Source organism: Stenella coeruleoalba (assembly GCF_951394435.1).
Source record: "Stenella coeruleoalba genome assembly, chromosome: 14".
Taxonomy (NCBI): Eukaryota; Metazoa; Chordata; class Mammalia; order Artiodactyla; family Delphinidae; genus Stenella; species Stenella coeruleoalba.
The window spans coordinates 83,719,211-83,738,422 of NC_137160.1; the positions used below are offsets into that span (position 1 = coordinate 83,719,211).

Here is a 19,212-nt window from a genome sequence, read left to right on the forward strand (position 1 = left end):
GAGCCTGGAGCTCTGCTGCATATTTGCATTATGCTCAGTTTCATGAATCACAAGCAAATCGTTATCTAGGGTAAACTAAAGCCCATATCAAAGCTTTAGAAAGGGGCTGTAAAGATAGAGTACTTACGTAAAGGGTTATCAGGACAGGAGACAATGCAACTTATCTGGGAGGGTCTCTAACGTCCACGAGGTGGTAAACGCATTTAAATAGCGATGTGGATTCAGACGGCCTCCTCCCCACAGCATCCCAAACAAAGCAGGGCCAGGCCCTCGGGCGCTCCTGGTGCACCTGCAATGCGGATCCCTCACCCTACAATCCCACCCCGGGGCTGGCAGAAGCGGCCCCTGGGCTGTCCTCTCCTCCCCCTTCGGATTGGCTTGGGTGCGCGGTGGGGACGGACTGCAGCCTCGACTGGAGCCCTGACAAGGGCATCCCCCTCCCCATAACGGGCTGGAAGACCCTGCAGGCAGCCGGCGCGGGAGTCGCTGCGCCTCACTTTTGCCCTCCTTTCCACCTCTTGGTTTTTCCCCCCCGAGATGTCTCCGCAAGGGGACACCCTTCCCCAGCCCGTGGGTCGGGAGCACCCCTCCCCCTGCAGTGAGGGCTTTAAAAATTATCTAAATGAGTTTCTGCCGCGACAGATGCCTCCGCCCCCCCACCGGCGCCCGCAGAGCCTCACTGCAGGTACCGCCAGGTGAGCGGGGCTGGACTCGGTCACACCTCGGGCCCCGCCTCACCTGCGGGCGCGGCCGTCGCGGTCCTTCAGGCGGCTCCCCCCCTCGGCGCGGTCCTCCGGGCGGGCGGCAGCGGGGGCCTGCGGTCCATGGGCGGGGCGGCGGGCGGGGCTGGCTCCCGGCTCCGGCCCTGCCCCGGCCCGGCCGCCGAGGGAGGTCAGTGGGCACCGCCCGCCGAGCGCATCTCGCCGGCTCCCACCCGAGCGCTCGCCGCGGTGCACGCTGGGAGTGGGGGCCGGGGCGGCGAGGCCTGTCCGCGCTGACCGGGAGGGCGGCAGAGGCGCCGGCGCGGCGGCGGGTCTGTGTCTGCGGGGAGGGGCGGGGGAGGCCGATCGATACTCACTTCCCGGGGAGGGGGCGACGCCCCCCTCCCGCAGCTGTTAGGGGTTGGGGAACGGACCGAGGGGAAGGGAGGGTCTGGCCGGTGGGACGCAGGCGCAAAGCTCAGGTGCGGCCGCACTGCGGTTGCCCGGGGTAACGCGGGCCCGGGTGGGGCGCGGGGGAGGAGGAGCGAGGCGGACGAGCGGGAGCGCGCGCGCGCTGGGCGGTGGGGGTTGGGGGGTACCCGGGACCAGCCTGGGATTGGGGGGAGGGCACGCGCGGGCGGCCAACGGGGGCGGGGGCAGGGGAGGGGGGAAGGGGAGAGGGCCGGGCGGCGCGCATGCGTGCGGCCCCCGCTCCCCTGGGGCTCGCTGGCCTCGTGCGTGCGCACGCGCGCTGTCCCCCGGAGGCGTCTGGGTGTGCGGAGCGCGCGCGCGCGGCTTGGAGGCGCACCTGTGAGGTGTCCCTTGAGGAGAGGGAGGGTGGGTGCGCGGAGTCCGCGGCCTGGGGCGCTTCAACCCCTCACTTGGAGTGAGTTGTGGGGCGGCCGAGCTGCAGTCTCTTTATTTCTTCTCTGAGTCAAGGCGGGGGCGGGGGGCGGGGGCCGGGGAGTGGGCTCGGGGTCGGAAGAAGGATGAGTGGATTAAAGAAAAGAAAAACAACCCATCACTTAGGATGGGCCTCGAGCCGGGGCGGGTGCCCGGGCATCGGTGGGAAAGGTCAGAGCAGCTACCGCGCAGCTGGGCGGCCTGGCGGCCACCGGGCCGGCCCCGGGGAGGGCAGCCTGGCCTCTGGCCTCGGCGAGCCGGCGTGGGCCCGCAGTGCCGGGGAGCGGGGGTTACAGATGGCGGCAGGGTGCGCGGCGGCGGAGGTGCAGCGGCAGGGGCGAGGCCGGGCGGAGGCCCCGCGGGAGCCGGACTCCCGAGCCGGGCTCCATTGTTGTTGGAGCTGAGGGAAGGGGGAGCAAAACAGCTTTAGAAACCCGTGAAGCCGCGCCTTGGAGCCTTTCCAGGCGGGTCCGCGGAGAGGCGGTAATGGCCGCGCCGTGGGATCAGGGAGCCAGGCTGTGTCGCGGAGAAGCTTGGCTGCATGATGTGATGTTGTGTTTTTTTTTAGAGCGCCTCGCGTCCCAGCAGAGCCAGCCGAGCATCCTACTCAGGTGATGAGGAACCCTCCCGGCACCCAGCGCAGATCGCTGCTGCCGCTGGACGCCTCCATTGTTTGACCATAACAAGGGCCGGATTCTCAACCCAGGTAAACTGGATGGCAGCGCCGTCGAGCTCCCTCTCACCTCCCACATCCAAAGGAACCTCCTCTCCTCTTTCAGGACTTTACTCCAGTTTTCTCCCTGTGCCCTGCTTCTGATTAACTCAACATATCCACCTCCCAGACATTTCCCCATCTGGCTTAATCTTCCCGCATCTCTCTGCCAAGTCACCTCTCATTTCCCTCAAAACTCAGCTCCTTTGTGAAACCTTCCTTGCCGAACTCTAACAACTAAATCTCTCTAGGAGGAGCCTGTTCCGGACTTTTCTAGTTGATAGTTGATTGGTTGTCTTATTGCAACAAAGGAGACTAGATGTTTTTTAAAAATTCTGAGCTATTGTTTTTTTTTTTAAAGGAACGTTTTGTGATAGTTTATTGTTTTAAAAGGATCGAACTGTTTTTGTTTCTATATTTTGTCCTTTTTTGGGGGGGGGCCCTACTTCCTTGGTAGATGCACAGCTTTTTAGAACAGAAAAATGACCTTCGTGTTCAACCCACAGGTTAATTTAAATTTTAAAAATTAGTTTTAAATTAGCAAAGTAAAGCATTTTCGTTGTAAAAATGAAAACATTACAGAGATGGGCTAAAGTCTTTGACTACAAATCTCTGTCCCCAGAGATAACAACTATTATGTTTGGTGTGTATCCTTCTAGATCTTTAAAAATGATTTTACGATCTAAACAATGTGTGTACTTGTATTATCTCTGACTGTTTTAACAAGTACAAGTGTACTCTAGCTTTCAGTTTTAGCATGTGATGCATTCACTCATTTTGCAGAACTGCTGCATCATGTTCCATAGTTTGAGTGCACCATAGTTTATTTAGCCATTTCCTGGATTGATGGCAATGGATGTTTTAACTTGATACTTAAACAGCTTCTTTGGTTGTCGTTCTCTAGTGAAATGACATTTTAGTGAAGGGAGCACAAATCTACACTAATTACAGAGCCTAAGCTTTTATGATGGAAGTTCTCTTTGGTTCAGAAATTTACATGTAGGAGCCTCCACCCCTCCCCCCGTTGTAATTGTGACTCTACTACTTTCAAGTCCTGTGACCTTGGGGAGGACATTTAATTACTCTAAGCCTCAGTTTTCTTTTCTACAAATGATGTTAATACCTGCTCTGTCCCACCAAGTTCAGTCATATGATGTATGTGAAAGTCTTTGTAGAGTGTAAAGTGGTATATAATGTTGATTTAATTGGCCTTTGTGATCTGAAGGAATTTTTAATTTACAATATAATTTATATTTTCTTTTTTGACCAGATATGTATATTACAGAATACTACAGATAGCCAACTTTGAATGCTGTTTAATTTCTGATTTTGCTATATTTTTACCAAGTACTGTTAATACATTAGACTTCTGAAAGAGTATTTTACAAAGCACTTTTCATAGTGCTTTACATACCTTAAAAATAAGGCATAAAAATTAGTTGCCTGAGAATAAAGTATCAGCAACTTGAACACTACATAAAACTCTCATAATATGTAAACAGAACTTACTTCCTAGTGATGTAAATTTGTGTATGTGTTTTTCTGAAGCAGCAGCAGATTCAGGTTAGTTTTTATGTCCTTTGAGTAAAATGGATTCTTATGGAGTTTGCAGGCAGTATCAGAGTTTTAACGGTAAATATTTATTGAATAATGTGATGGGTATCGTTTAAGATGTAAGAGATACCATTAGGGGCTTTGTAGGTGTTTTTCTTTCATTCATATATGCATGAATGTTTGTAGTGTGGTCAGCAAAATCAACTTGACCCTGTTCTCTTGTAATTGATCTGTGGGGGGAGAGGAGATCAGAAATTAAACACAATCGCGCAGCTGCGTGTAGAATCATGAACTGGTATCTGCTATGAAAGTGAAGTAGCATTGGCTATGAGAGAGTATAAAAAGGGGACCAAATTTCAGATTGCAGAAGGAGGGCCCAGGAAAGACTTTTTTGCAAAAATAAGGTTTGAGCTGAGATCTGAAGGGTGAGTAGGCGTCAGTGTAGAATGAGATGGGGGATAATTTTCCAGGCAGGGGAACAGCCTGTAGGAAGGCCCAGAAGGGGGGAAGCTTTGCCCATTCCGGGAACTGAAAGAATGACGTGTGGATAGATTATGGTGGGTGAGGGGCAAGTGTGGCTAGGCAGGGGCCAGATCGTGTAGGGTCTTGTAGGGCAGGTTAAGGATGTTTTATTTCACCCTGAGTGAAATGGGAAACCATTACAAGGGTTCGGTTTTAAGTAGGGGAGTGACATAATCAGATTTGCATGTTTAAACAACCACTCCAGCAGCTGCGTGCAGAATGTAGGGGTGGAGAGTCGAAGTGGGGGAGACCAGGTAGGCCATTTCAGAGGCCTTTCTAGAAGAGAAGTGGTCTTTCCCGTCCAGTTCACGTTGACTTTAAACTACCAGCTAAACTAAGATCAAGATAGGTATTTGATTTTAAAAATAAATAATTGATTTTAAAAATAAATAATTCTTTATTTCTAAAACGTAGGCATAAAAATGCACTTTTTTAATGCGAAAGGCACACATATGTTAAACTAATTATTCATACTATGCTTAACAGAAAAGTATCAGAGTCAAATTAAAATTTGGGGTATTTAACATGTTTTTGGTAAGTTTTGTCAAAGCAGGAATACATGAAATAAGACTGAGGCAAGGCTCTAAAATGAAAAGAAGGGAAACATTTGTAGATGCTGTTGGCTTAAAAAAATGAGAATAACAGAAAAAACAGACAAAAAAATCGAGAAAGTGACTGGGCGCACAATGTGTATATAAAAGTCATAGCTTTCTGAATACTAAAAATAACCTGGCAGAAACTAAATGGATAAACAACCAAAACAGCAGGCTCTGATCACAATGCAACAAAAAACAAGAAACAGGTAAGCACAGCCTCACCGAGACAAGTGCGGTCTGCCTGGAGGAGACCAGAAAACATCCTGAAAGATAAGACAATGTCTTAAACAGAAGGACAGGCCGTATTCCTGGATGTGATGTTTAAACGTTATAGAGATGCCCTTTTTTGGGTGAACTGGACAGAATAGTGAGTAATGAGGTGGGACAAACCCTATCTGATTGTTTAAACATATTGTAGAATCATGTTTGTTCTGTACAGGTCACTGGAACCTATTCAGCACCCCAGAGATAAACTGTATATGGGAATGTAATAAATGACAAACCATCGTGAATGCCCTTCAAATCAGGAAGAAAATATGGAAGTAAATATTAAACATCTGGAAAAAAGAGTTGTGCACGCTGAGGTGGACAGAGCACAGGCTTTGCAGTCACACAGACTTGAACTGGATTATTTTAAGTGAGGAAAGTAATACCCACCGTGCAGCTTTTGTGAGAGAGAGATACAGGTCTTCGCACCTATGGGGCACTCAAATCTGTTGCTAGTTAAAATCAATGTATTAGATTATGTACACATTTAAAACTTCTTTAAGAAGAAAGAGAAAACAAAACCCTAGGATCAAAAACTAAACCACAAAGTAGGAAAATATTTATGACAAATATAAGTGAAGAGTTAATATCTTCAACATGCAAAGGACTCAACACAAATCAATGAGGAAAATCATGAAAATCCACACGTGGTTGCAGGATGTGGATAGTTCACTGGATAGAAGTATAATTTGTTCAACATTTGGAAAGATGTGTGATCTCACTCATAATCAAATAATTGGTAATTACTCCTATAGAAAAGTAAAAGTCTCTTCTCAGTAGCAACAAAACCAGAACACATTTAAGAGTAAAACACAAATGTACAAGAGCTTTATGAAAAAAGTAAAAACCTTTACCTGAAGAATTTAAAAGCTAACCTAAATAAATGGGCAGACATTACATGTTTCTGGAAGGGACGGCATCTTTGTAAAGATTGCAATACTCTACAAATTAAACTGTAACTTCAGTGTTATTCCAGTTGAAATCCCAGTGAGACTTATTTCTGGACACTTGATAAATTGCTTCTAAAATTTGTCCAGAGGACTAAATGTGCTAGAGTGGCCAAGAAATTTTTCAAGCGGAAAAATAGTGATGAACGATTTGCTATGCCAGATATCAAAACATACTGTAATGGTACAGTAATGTAAATGGTGAGCACAAGAATAGACAAGCTGGTACATGGACAAGTAGAATCCAGTAACAGACCCATATATATATATATATATATATATATATATATATATAGGAATTTATTATATAATAAAGTTGGTATTTTGAAACAGTTGGGCAATGGTTGTTTGATGCATTGTATAGGGAAAAATGACTATTTGGAAAGAAAGATTCTACTTCCCCATATTCAAAAATGACTTTTATTTGAATTAAAGAACTAACTCAAAGACAAAAACACCTATAAAAGTACTAGAAGAAAATATAAGAACTTATTATGTTGGAGGATGTATTATGTTGGGAAAAATGTTTTTGGGGTAGACCATTTAGGTAAGACCAAGGCCCCAAATCGTAAAAGGATGATAAGTTGGAACATCATCAAAGCTGATATTTCTGAGTGACAAAAAAACATCACAAGGTGACAGACTGGGGAAAAAGTTTTGGTAACATGTATAAACAAAGGATAATAGAATTGACACAATTAAGAAATGAATGGAGAATATGAATAGTTCTGAGAGAAATGAAAATATCAAAGCAATGACAGGAAATTCAACCTCACTTGTGATTAGGGGAATGGAAATTAAAACAGTGAGGTTTTTTTGGGGGGGGGTGGCTCTCAGGCTAAAATTTAAAAGCTGCCCAAGGATGTAGAGAAAAAGGTACCTCGTATATTCTTGGGAACATAAAATTGGTTCGACCTTTCCAGATGACAGTTTGCCCAAACCTGTCAAAATTTTAAAAACACCCATATGCTTTCATCTAGCAGATACACTTCAAGGAATTGATGATATTCTAATAAGAAGATACAAGTTAGTTTGAATGAAGTCTGTCGCAGCATCACTTAGAATGAGGAAAAACTGAAGATGAACACAAAAAATTTGGTACCTGTACACTACGGAATGTTACGTAGCTTTTTAAAAGAGAGGTAGATTTGTATGTATTGACATAGCTTGGATAGATGTCTAGAATATATTTTTGAGCAGGTTTAATTCCGTTTCTTTGTAAGATACAAAACAAAATAGTGTGTGTGGTTGTGTGTGTGTGTGTTCTGAATAAAAATAGAGACAGATCTAGAAAGATATGTGACTACTTCTGAGGGGAAGAGAATAGGGGAGACTGAATTTTTATTTCTGGGACTGATTTTATATTTATTTCACAATGTTTTGGATTGTTGAAGTTTTTTTTTCCTTTTTACAATGAGATTTACTTGTAATGAAGATTTTACAATTTCTCACTTAATAAAGGCCTAAATTTAGACTAAAAAATTTTAAGACCTAGGACTTGCGAGGATGTAGCAAAAATGTCACACTCTTATGTTACATTAGACATATGTATCAAGAGCCTTAAAAGTAATCATATTCCTTGATGTAGCAACCACTTAGGAGCCATCAAAGGAATATTTTTATTTTTATTTATTTATTTATTTTGCGGTATGTGGGCCTCTCACTGTTGTGGCCTCTCCCATTGCGGAGCACAGGCTCCGGACACACAGGCTCAGTGGCCACGGCCCACGGGCCCAGCCGCTCCGCGGCACGTGGGATCCTCCCGGACTGGGGCATGAACCTGCGTCCACTGCATCGGCAGGCGGACTCTCAACCCCTGCGCCACCAGGGAAGCCCAGAGGAATATTTTTAAATACAGAGAGGCTTTGCATACAAAAGATATGTATTGTGGAATTATTTTTAAGGGTGCATTTCCTATAACTTTAAGGGTTAAGTTATGGTACATCCACTGGATAATATATTACTGGCCGTTAAAATATTTAGGAAGAAAATGTATTAAAGTGCTTATGACAATGTTGAAGGAAAATCAGGATGCAAAATTGCATACGTGATATGATTAAAACCCTTAGTTAAACAGAAGTCCCAACAACCCTCCACAAAAACCTATGATGGAAAAATGTCTAGAAGAAATTAAATGAAAATCTTAAAAGTTGTGTATTTAAGGTAGTAGGATGTAGGATGATTTAAAATTTTTTGCTTTTTTTATTTTTCAGGATTATGTTATTACATCTATAATTTGTTATTTCATTTATTTTGGAACGTTTACTTTAAAAAAGTACATCCTATGTAGAACATGTGTTAGCTGCATGGTTAATAGATACATGCCCTTTAAAAAAATAGATCTGTCTTATATATTAAAGTGTCCTCTAAAATGTTCTCTAAAAACTAATATCTAAACATTTTTTGAGTGATACATTTGGAGTAAGTTTGAATGAATTTTGTCTCTTCCAACTTTTGGAGGAAAATTGCTTCTTAGCAATATGCAGAATAAAAATAGTTCTCGTTTCTTGTAACTGTAGAATAAATGCAGAAACTTAAAACATGGGCCATGGAATTTCCTAGGTTGACTCTTGTTAACTCTTCGTGTTCCTAACACACAGATCCAGTCCCAGAGCAAGTTGCATTTAACTGAGTCAGGATGAGTAGCACTTAGCCAGCTGGACCAAGGGCAGAAGCATTGAGAGCCTGATTATTATGCAGGGCCTGCAAGTGACTCGGCAGAGTGGAGCTCAGGGTGCCTCGGGGTATGCAGTGTAGGTGAGGCTGAAGGGGTTATTCTAAAGGCATGTGCATTTGTTCCCTTGCCAGGGGTTAACTGTGGACCTGCAGTAGGTTCTGTGGACGTGGAGTGGCATGTGGCTTAGTGGAGGACAAAGCCGAGGAAGTGTGGTAGTGGAGATAGCGTTGCGGACATGGAAGGGCTCTGAGGGCACATAAGAAGGTACCCTACATGACCCAGATTTGAGGGTAGGGGTGCCAGTCAGGGGAGGCTTTCTAGAGAAGGTGAGCCCCGAAGGTAAATGGCAGGAACAGCAAGTGTGAGGGCCCAGAGTTCAAAGGAGTGTTGGGTGGCGGGGCAGGGAGTGATTGAGGCCTAGGAGCAGACAGAACCTGGCGAGTCTGAAGAAGTTTGCTTTGGCTGGAGCTAGAATCGGCGTGGGCAGCTGTGAGAGATGAACCAGGAGAGGTAAATAGTAGCTAACGCTGATCAGAGTTTGAAAGCCTGGGACTTCGGTGGCGGTCCAGTGGTTTAAGACTCTGCTCTCCCAATGCAGGGGGCACGGTGTTCGATCCCTGATTGGGGAACTAAGATGCCGCATGCTGCATGGCCAAAAACAAAGAAACAAACAAATATATGCCATATGAATAAATTCGGAAATTACACTGAGAATTAATGGAACCCATTGAGAAACTTTAAGCGGGGTAATCAACAATCCATTTTGCATTTTAGGAGGATTGCCTTACAGTGGATAATGGGTTAGGGGAAGGCAAGCCCGGAGGCTTTGCAGTGTTCCGGGGAGGGTGGTGGCCTGAATGGCAGCTGAATGTCGGTGAGGTGGGTGGATAAATTCAGGAGGGATTGAGGAGATAGAGTGACAGAACTTCGTGAGTGGGAGGAGGGTTGATGGTAACCAGGTTTCTGACTTGCAATTGAGAGACTAGTGGACCCATTTACTAGAGTTGAGAACAGAGTTGGCTTTGGTGAAGAGGTGACAGATTGAGTTTTGGACGTGCTGAGTGTATGGGGCTTGTAGGACATGTAGGATCTTCCTGAGAGAATTTGCAAAGAATGATTTTATGATGCAGATACATGCTTTGTTATATGAATGACTGAGTGCTGTGCATAAATCTGTGTGGTAAATTTTTCTTGGAATATGATTACACATCTATGTATTGTTTAAGATTGGGGTATCTGTCTAGCTTAGACTGGACTGTTGATGTCTTTTATATGGAGTTAAGACTTCATGACCCTGACTTTGGGTAATACTCTGGTTGCCTTTTGGGCTAGACTCTGACTCTTTGAGCAGGTGGTGGTCCTAAAGTCAGTCATCCTGTTGTCAGTACTGCTGAATAATTGGAGCGATTTCTATTGATGTTTCCAAACTGGTCGTTCCACACAGAGGTGGGCCAGGACGTAGGCAGAGGGGTGCCCTAGGTCTGATCCATCCGCAGGTGCCTACCTGGCCATTAGAAGTTGTCCTAGTCTATTTGGGCTGCCATGACAAAATACCGTAGACTGGGTGGCTACAACAACAAGTATTTATTTTTCACAGTTCTGGAGGCTGGGAGATCCAAGATCAAGGTGCCAGTAAATTGAGTGTCTGATGAGGTCCTGCTTCCTGGTTCATAAGATGCCGTCTTCTCGCTGTGTCCTCACGTGGCAGAGGGGCGAGGGAGTTCTCTGGGGTCTCTTTTATAAGGACACTCATCCCATTGTGAGGGCTCCACCCACATGACCTGATCACCTCCTAAAGGCCCCACCTCCTAACACCATCACACTGGAGTTAGGGGACACAAACATTCAGGCTGTAGCAGAAGTATGGATAGAGGTTGGAGAATCATTCACAGTGTCCTCACCGCACAGCTGGCATGGAAACCGTGGATGGGTGATATTGTGTAGGCCAGAATGAGTAGGAGCCCAGAGCAGAGCTGGGGCATATGACCCATCAAGGAAAAGGTAGGGGAGACCTTTAAATTCTCAAAAGAATTCATCAGAGAGGAGGAGGATGTCTTAGAGGACATTTGGTTAAAAGAAAATGCATTTGAAATGGCTTAAGTGAAGGGGGATTTCTGAGGAGGCCACCATGGCATCCAGGGCTGTTTCTTGGCTGAGACCCAGTGGTGGCTGGAACATCAACAGGAATCAGTGCAGCTGCTCTCTGCCTTTGTCCCTCCTGAGTCACTGTCCCTGCCAGGTCACTTTATAGACCCAGACTTTCCACGTCCCAAGTCTAAACTCTCAGGGAAGAGCATCTGATTGGTTCAGCCCAGCTGATTGGGTTCACTGTTGCAGGGCCTACAGGGGCAGATGCGCCAGGCGGTGAGTGCAGAGGAGGGGCTCAGGAGAGGGCGGTTCCTGGCAGCTGAGGAGGAAGTTCCCAGAAGTGGCAGGGGCAGTAGTTTTAAATGTTCACAGATGTGATAAAGGGATAAGGAGTGAAACTAGATTGGGCAAATCGAAGTGTTTAGCCTAAGTTTAAAGAATCACCACAGCTATCCAAATTGGGAGAACTACAAGATGGATAACCAGTGGCTTTGGTAGATACTCATTTGGACAGAAGTTGGAAGAAGGGAGATTTTCAAAAAAATGAAGGTTAACTTTGGCGTTGTATCAGAAGAATTCAAAGTTTGATTTTAAAAAGCAGTCATATGTGTTGCTAATACGAAAGCATTTCTACAGCTTTATTCTAACTCTAGAATATGCATTGTCTCTTGTGTCACCTGATATAAGAAATTCAGTAAAGCTATTCTAGAGCTCATTTATTTTTCATAACCTGCAAGTTCATAAAATAATCATAGCTTATTTCCACATCTAATTTTGCAGCGCCTTCCACAGTATTGTGACAGATCTTGTGAGGAAGCCCTTATTAAAGCCAGAGCAAACGTCTGTCCCAAAGGGGTTAGGTAAATGATAAAACAATTCATAAAAATAATCCGAACCCCTTTCCTTCAGAGTAAACCCATTATGTCCCTCTGGCTTTCAAAATTATTTTTAGATGTGCATGTCAAACGTGTAGGATTAAGCTTCATAGGATTTAAGACTATTTCAATGATTCAAAATACTTGGCATCGGCCAGCAAACATAAGTCAGGTTTTTAGTTAACCAATATGCAGTAACATTACTTTATCTCTATATTATGCTAGGATTAGGACCTTGTGATAAGCAAGCCCCCAGACTCACAGTTAGGATCAGGGAACCTGCAGAAAGCAGGTTGTACAAATCTTCATGCTGCTTAGCAACGAGTTAGAGGTAGTAATCCACTGTGAAATTCGTTTCAGGTTCTAATGCTGTCGTGTAACTGGCCATGAAGATTTCTGAGCAAGTGTTTGAGCGCCCTCTGGAGGCGTTCTGCACGGTTAAAACAACTCCTACAAAAGGTTCTCTTTAACAGCCCGAGTTGAGAACGCGTGGACTGGATGGCTGGCCTGGTGGGGGTGTAAGTGGGGAGCAGCGAGGGCTGAGGTGGAGCCCACGGGAGCACCGGTGCTTAGGGGGAGCAGAGGTCTCCAGCAGGCTGAGCATAAGACTGTGGTGGTGAGAGCGGAGTCACAGAGGGAGAGTCCTGCGAGATGAAGGCTGCGCCCGGAGGCTCTTCAGTGGCGTAGTGATGGGTGGAGGAGTAAGTGGGAAGTGGAGCGATAGAAGTCGGGAAGATAAGCCTTGAAGAAGCCTGGGTGGGGAAATGGAGAGAGAGCATGGCAGCTAGAGAAGGCATAGGATTGAATACGGGTTTTCCTTAAGATGGAAGAGGCTTAGCGTTGGTTTAAACGCTGAGAGGAGAAAATAAGCAGAGATCAGATGAAATGGAAAGATGTGTAGGGTGGGGAGGGGGAGAGAGTTGGATTTAAAGCTCCCAGCCTGGGAGACTTGTTGGGGGAAGATGTTGCCTTTTATAGGGACTTCATATGGCGAATTAGTGATTTTCAGTTCATTGTGGGATGATAAGGAAATATTCCTGTTATGAGAGAATGTGGAATTGTCATCATGGAAATGGTTCTCATTCAAGCCAGGCAGGTGGTTGAGCTAAAAAAAAATGGAGTCAGGATGTACCTTTAGCGGACACTGGTGTTTAGAAAGAAGGAATAAAAGAAATGGTCAATGCCTTCAGCAAGGCCTGAGGAGAGGTGAGAAAGTGCAGGGAACTGGGGACAGAGGAGACGTGTGTAACCTAGGGTCAAAGAGTGAAACAGGAGCAAGGGTCTGGCCTTGCGCTCTGACGAGGGGGGCAATGGTTTTGTTTGTTTGGTTGGTTTTTCTGTTTTGTTTGGCTGCACCACACAGCTTGCAGGGTCTTAGTTCCTTCACAAAGGACTGGACCCCGGGCCCTCGGCAGTGAAAGCCCGGAGTGTCCTAACCACCGGACGGCCAGGGAACTCCCAGGGAACAGTTTTGCAGAAGAGGCGTCGTGGGGGTGGGGTATAGAAGGGGGAGTGGGTGTGGGGGGGCAGGACCGGGAAGTGTAGAGGTCTGCAGGGAAGGCCAGCAGAGAAGGTGGGGAGAGGGCAGTGGTCGTAGCTGGAACAGACGGTGAGCTTCTCTGTGCTCACCCAGTGAGAGCCCTAATCAGCAGTGACTGTGGAAGGAGAATTATATTTGCCTTTCTGCTTTTACAGGTATAAGATTTAAATCTCGTATAACTTCTGAACTACCTCCTGTTTTTCTCAGATTAAGAATCTGGCCAAATGGGAGAGAATGTTTGGATCTGTTCCTGACATTCATGGTGACTCTTGCACAAGGAGAGAGTAAATGTGACCAATTTTTGATTTATTATGCTGACAGCTGTCCTTCAAACATACAGGACCATTTGTAGCCTGAATAACATGTTTTCCCTTCTTTTTGGTAAAACTAATAGGATGGCTAGTAGAAGTTGTTTGGCTTCATTTTTGTAAAATATTACATTAAGAAAAAATAATAGACCCCTAATTCAGGAGTGCCAAAGTTACAGTGTGTTTAAATTTGGGAGGTGAGGCTTGAGTTCTAACTTCAGACTGCTCAGTTTTGAGTAGTAAGGCATAATATTTAAGTGTAAACTTCTGCGGAGGGCAGGGTGGGCGGGTTGCAGCTTACACCCAAGCATGTCTCCTTCCGCGGGACTGGTTTGCAGTCCTTAGAAGGCCTCAGCACTCTTATCTTCGGTGGCCTTTACCATGTCACGTATCAAACGTATTAAAAAAATGTACCCACATCCCACATGAAATTAGCTTATACAAAACTGTGAGTTAAGCTTCATTAGACTAGTTGTAGGCATTAAACATTTATTAACTTTGATTTTATGATTTTATTTTCATATTTTACATCCAGTAAATATTTTTTTCAGGTCTCAAACATTTTCATAGGCCATTGAGATGCTCATAAGCCCTAGGGCCTGTGCCGAAGGAGCCTAGGGAATGAGACCCCCCCCCCCCCGCCCCGTTCTGTTGCGACATCTAGGCACGTCTGGCTGGGGTGGACTTGCCAGGAGTCTGTTGGTTGGAGGCACCGAGCTGCCTCCTGGGAAAACTCCATCCTCAGGGGAGCTGAACTAACTGTTTTAGTTAGCGATTTTCTGTTGCAAGGAGCAGAGATCCATTCCATTTTAGGAAACGGGATATGGCGTAAGGATGCACCTGGGCCAGAAAACTGTCGTTAACTAAGTCAGGTCGGAGACAAGCAGTCTCTCCAATCGACAGTGGGGTCTCAAGGCAGCTGTCTTTCCTTTGTGTCTTTTTCCTCTTGCTGCCATCTGGTTTTTTCTTTTTTCCTATCCCATCTATCTTTTCTCTACCTTACTTAGAGATTCTACTTCCTCATGACTCTGGTTTGCTGTGATTGCTCGTGACCGCTCCAGTTCCTTTGTACGTAGTAACCTTTCAGCTTCATGTCTCCTGGCTAATCACCTCATTTTCAATATTGTTTAGATTCCTGAGAGAGAGAGATTGGGAATACAACTTTGTTGCAGCTTTTACTGTTATTCCAGGCCACAGCAGAGGTCACTGTTAAGCTCATGGGTCAGGTGTCTGCACGTAGTCTAAGACCCTGTGGTGAGGTGAGATGGAGCGGTTATATGGTCTGCAGCAGCTGGGCCTGTCCTTAAAGCTGAGGCCGTTCCCACCTGTAGGATTTGCAGGCACCATGATTGGCATGTGTAATTCAGCAAGGAAGAAAAAACCTGGCCCCCTCTCAACCATTTGAAATTCCTGCCCTTTAAAGTATATCCTATTAACAACCTTCATTCTGAGTCAACCCTTTGTTCCCATTTTAGAAACTAAAATCCCTAAATATATTGAAAGCATTTTTGGTTTTCCTTTTTCTCCCCATTTGATTCAGTTTCAGATGTTGCAGGGTCACTCAGGGCAGTCTGTAGGACTCCATTTCTCATGTTAGTGGTTTCTGCTGAAGTGATAGAGCTGCTTCAGATAGATGTTAGCAGAGTTGGCTTAACTCCAACCTCGTATCATTTGCATGTTTCCTTCCCCCCAGATTTCTGGGGAGCTATATAGACATATAGTGACTTAGCACCGTCCCTAGATTCCCCAAATTTAGGAGAATGTTGCATCCGAATGTTAACATGGCAGCAGTTTGATCCCTAACTCCCTTAATGTGTCATCACTTCCCAAGGAAAAGAGATGTTCCCCGAACTTTAAAATACATCTCGGAATCTATACCCAAACTACTCTTAGCAGTTTTAGAAAATAGCAGAGAGGGGAGGAAGTAGATGGAATAAATAAAATAATGATAATGATAACTAAACTTTGTTGAGCCCTTAACAGTTTCTAGACACTGTTTTTTGTTCTTTTGTTTTTTCTCGCGGTACGCGGGCCTCTCACTGTTGTGGCCTCTCCCATTGCGGAGCACAGGCTCCGGATGCGCAGGCTCAGCGGCCATGGCTCACGGGCCCAGCCGCTTTGCGGCATGTGGGATCTTCCCGGACCGGGGCACGAACCTGTGTCCCCTGCATCGGCAGGCGGACTCTCAACCACTGTGCCACCAGGGAAGACCATAGGCACTGTTTTAAATACTTGTCATGCGTTAATTTATTTAACCCTTAAACTACCTTATAATGTTACCTTTCAAGGTCAGTTGCCTTTTATTATCTCCATTAACCCCACTCTTAATCTCTTAGGTGAAGGTTTGCACAGCTAGCGTGTGGTAAAACCAGGGTATGAACTCGTTCACCCCGCTTGTAGTCTCTGCTCCTTCAGCAGCCTCTCACCTGGAAAATAAGTGAGAAAAACAGTATTGATTTTAGACTCTCTAGGATTCCAGCCAATCCGAGTCAGTTACTCAGTATCCAGTGTGAACCTAAAACTCAATTTGGATAAAATTCCTATCAAGAGGCTACTTATGATACTAGAATTCCTATATCTTGAAGGGAAGTTGTGCAGGCTTGCCTGGAATTTCCTTTCTAGAGTTTCTCAGGCTTTCTCATCCTCTGTTCGGCCCTATAGGCCTTGAATTCCATATTTTTATATAAATCCTAAATATAAGTGGGTCTACCTATCTTCTGAGCTGGGACCCCACATGTATAATAGTCAGCTCTTCAAAAAGCTTTGTGATCCTAAATTCTCCATAATACAAACCTTCTACTTTTCTCTCTGCATGTTTCTAACCCAGCAGGATCCCGAGGCTTTTGTTGCCCTTCAGCCACTGTGGGCCCTGCCTCTGCCTCTTCTTCTGGAATGTCTTGGGGGTTTTGACTTCTGTCACTGTGGTAAGTTTTCCCCTTGTTTGACCGTTTTCCTCGATGGAGAATCGCCCTCAACTATTTCTAAACCGAAACTGTCTCTGGAGTTTTTTCTAAGCATGTTCCCTTTCGGACTCAGTGAGGAAGAAAGTCTCCCTGTCTCATGATTTTTCTAAGAAAGCTCTTGCCTCTCTCTGGCTTTGAGGTCTCTAGGCCTTAGACAACTTTCCTTAACTCTGAAGACAGCAGAAGCACCTTTGTCCCATCTGGAGTTCCTCTTTGTACCTCTGGAGTCTGATTTTCTTGATTTCATGTAAGCCATTGGCTACTAAAGCTTCGCTCTCTCTGTTCCATTTTCCTTTGCTGTCCTGAAGGCCTTCGGGACCAGAAACCTGCTTTTTAGACTGATGCCCTCCTGGTTTTCTTTCCCATTGGTCCTGTCTTCACTGAGATATCACAGCTTGTTTTTAAGCTGAGTTTGTTACTCCGTAAGTTTCTGGTGTTTTCTTCCAAAGTCTGAACAGCAGCTTTCTCCTTAAATTTGAGTTCCTGAAAGTCTTCTTACTGGGGACTCTGTTACATCAGTCTCTGTGCAGACATGATTCTGAGAGCAGCGTGTTTCCAGCACAAGCATTTTTTTCCTTCATTTTCTTTTGAGCCTTTGGATTTGTGATCATTTTTTAATAATTTTTTTTTCCTTCAGCTTGACTCAAGAAGACAACATATATTTTACGTAGGACAGGTATTTGTTCCTCTTTATTTGGTCATTGCTGAAATCCAAAATACTCCAGTTGAACACGCAGTCTGGATCGCTGTGGTTTACGTTCATGATAAAACTTTACATTCTTGCTATGCATGGCTGGTCAGCAAGAGGAAGGAGAACCCTGTCTCAGTGGTTGTTGGCCTGGGGCATGTGGCTTCTCATCTTTTTCCCTCACTGCCAGAGGTTGAGTTCTCAGCTCTGGGCCTCTCCCTGCCCTGACTTCACGTCCCTCCTGCACAAGGAGAACTGACTCAGTGAGATAAAGGACGTTTCAGTGGCCTTTGCTGTAGTGGGTGTAGTTACTGTGCACAGTGAGGAGGTTAAGCCTGTGGGGAGGTGTGGTGTCTTTCTCTTTCCTGACTCTACTTGGCAGGGTGGGAAGGCTGGGGCTGCTCCTGACCAGCCCAGGGGAAGAGAGGCTGCTCTCCTCTCTTCCTCCGGGTGCTGGGTTGACTTCCAGGCCACGGCCCTGTCTGGAAGCCTGGGCGAGTCTACCTGGGCATGGTGGCAAATGATCTTTTTCTCTTCTCTGTCCCTTTGTGGCTCCATTCTCTCTGGTGTTGACTTGGGTCCCCTCAGTCAGCTTCCTTTTTTATGAGTAGTAAGACTTGAGATACAGGCCTAGTAGTTTATGAATTCCTGTTCTGCCCATAATTACTTTGGTCTCAAGCTCAAGGTTACCACTAACAGAGGGAAAAGGAGTTCTCCATGTGATGTAGCCCCACTGTGGAATGCTGCATCAGGAATGGGATTCACAGGCCTAGCTAATGATGAAGTATTCATGTGTTTTGTATTTCTGGTTCAGTCCTATTGCACATTTCTGCCTAGAGTTCCTGGAGGTGAGGAGTGTTCGCTGGGACCACTGGCCAAATTTGTTAGTAGTCTTTAATAGCGTATGTTTCCAAAATGGCACTGATCACCCTCAGGTGCTAGTCCTACCAGGTCAAAAGCCTGAATGCTGACGTTCTGCACTGGGTTTTGTAACCATTCCCTGGCTCATTTTGAGAGTGGGGTGGTGATGCGTTTCTCTCCATGCTAATCCTGAATTCTGATGGCCATGGCCTGTGCGGTTGTAGGATTATGCTTGTCTCTGTGTGGCTGTAGGAAGTTAGCTGCTCTTGCAGTTCGTGCTTCCTGAGTGAGCCTGCTGCACAGCTCTGTCACGCCCATACATACTTACCTGGTTTGCCAAACAGAACAAGTTACAGGTTGTGACCCAGGTATAAAAATAGCCAGAATCTGAGATATTTAAAGTAGATTCATAGAAACAAAGCAGAATGGAAGGGGGAGTTGTTCAGTGGGTACAGAGTTTCAGTTTTGCAAGATGAAAAAGTTCTGGAGAGCTTTCACAATAATGTGCACATCACATACTTAACACTACTGAACTCTACACTGAAAAATGGCTAAGATGGTACATTATATTATGTAGTTTTAACCACAATTTTTAAAATGCATAAAAAAAACAGAATCCCAAATCTCTAATTTTCTGACCTGCCAACTACCGTTATACTCCCAATCCCAGCATCACTGGGGACAGTCCTGTTAAAAATCCACTTTTCATTTCTGTCACGGTCTCCTGGGCCCAGTCTGTGTGTATCCTTCCTTTAGCTGGCCAGGCCCTGTGTGACCTTCAGGTATTTCCTTTGCTTCTCCCTGAGGGTGGCTTGAGCTTTCTAGTCTCTGGTCCTTTTTCTTCTAGGCCCGAACATGGATTTTGTCCCTGTAGGTCTTACTCCTCCAGCAGTACGAGGAGGAATCAAGTCTGATAAACGAGAGTCATTCTCACTGCGCATTAGAGCTCTGACCTGAGCCTGCTGTGCTTGCTGTCCCGGCCCTGCCCTGGCCCCACTCCTGCAGGCCTT

At 45.6% G+C, this 19,212-nt stretch overlaps 1 protein-coding gene and 1 long non-coding RNA gene across 6 annotated transcripts in view; one reads left to right on the forward strand and one right to left on the reverse strand.

The window, feature by feature from the left end:
- Nucleotides 1-1,031, reverse strand: part of CCDC92 (coiled-coil domain containing 92) — a 29,789-nt gene extending 28,758 nt beyond the window's left edge. Inside the window, exon 1 of one of the 2 annotated variants that reach the window (XM_079942339.1) lies at nucleotides 739-1,031. The gene's annotated coding sequence lies outside the window, so the exon portion shown is untranslated. Of the gene's footprint in view, nucleotides 1-127; nucleotides 690-738 lie in introns of those variants that run through there. The other variant, XM_079942341.1, reaches the window with a different exon arrangement.
- A 419-nt stretch (nucleotides 1,032-1,450) lies between these two features.
- The window catches only part of LOC307196889, a 35,426-nt gene continuing 17,664 nt past the window's right edge, over nucleotides 1,451-19,212 (forward strand). For 2 of the 4 annotated variants that reach the window (XR_013831262.1, XR_013831265.1), the window contains exons 1-2: nucleotides 1,451-1,587; nucleotides 2,173-2,310. This is a non-coding gene — a long non-coding RNA (uncharacterized lncRNA). Of the gene's footprint in view, nucleotides 1,588-2,172; nucleotides 2,311-16,517; nucleotides 16,615-19,212 lie in introns of all 4 variants that reach the window. The other 2 variants (XR_013831263.1, XR_013831264.1) reach the window with 2 other exon arrangements.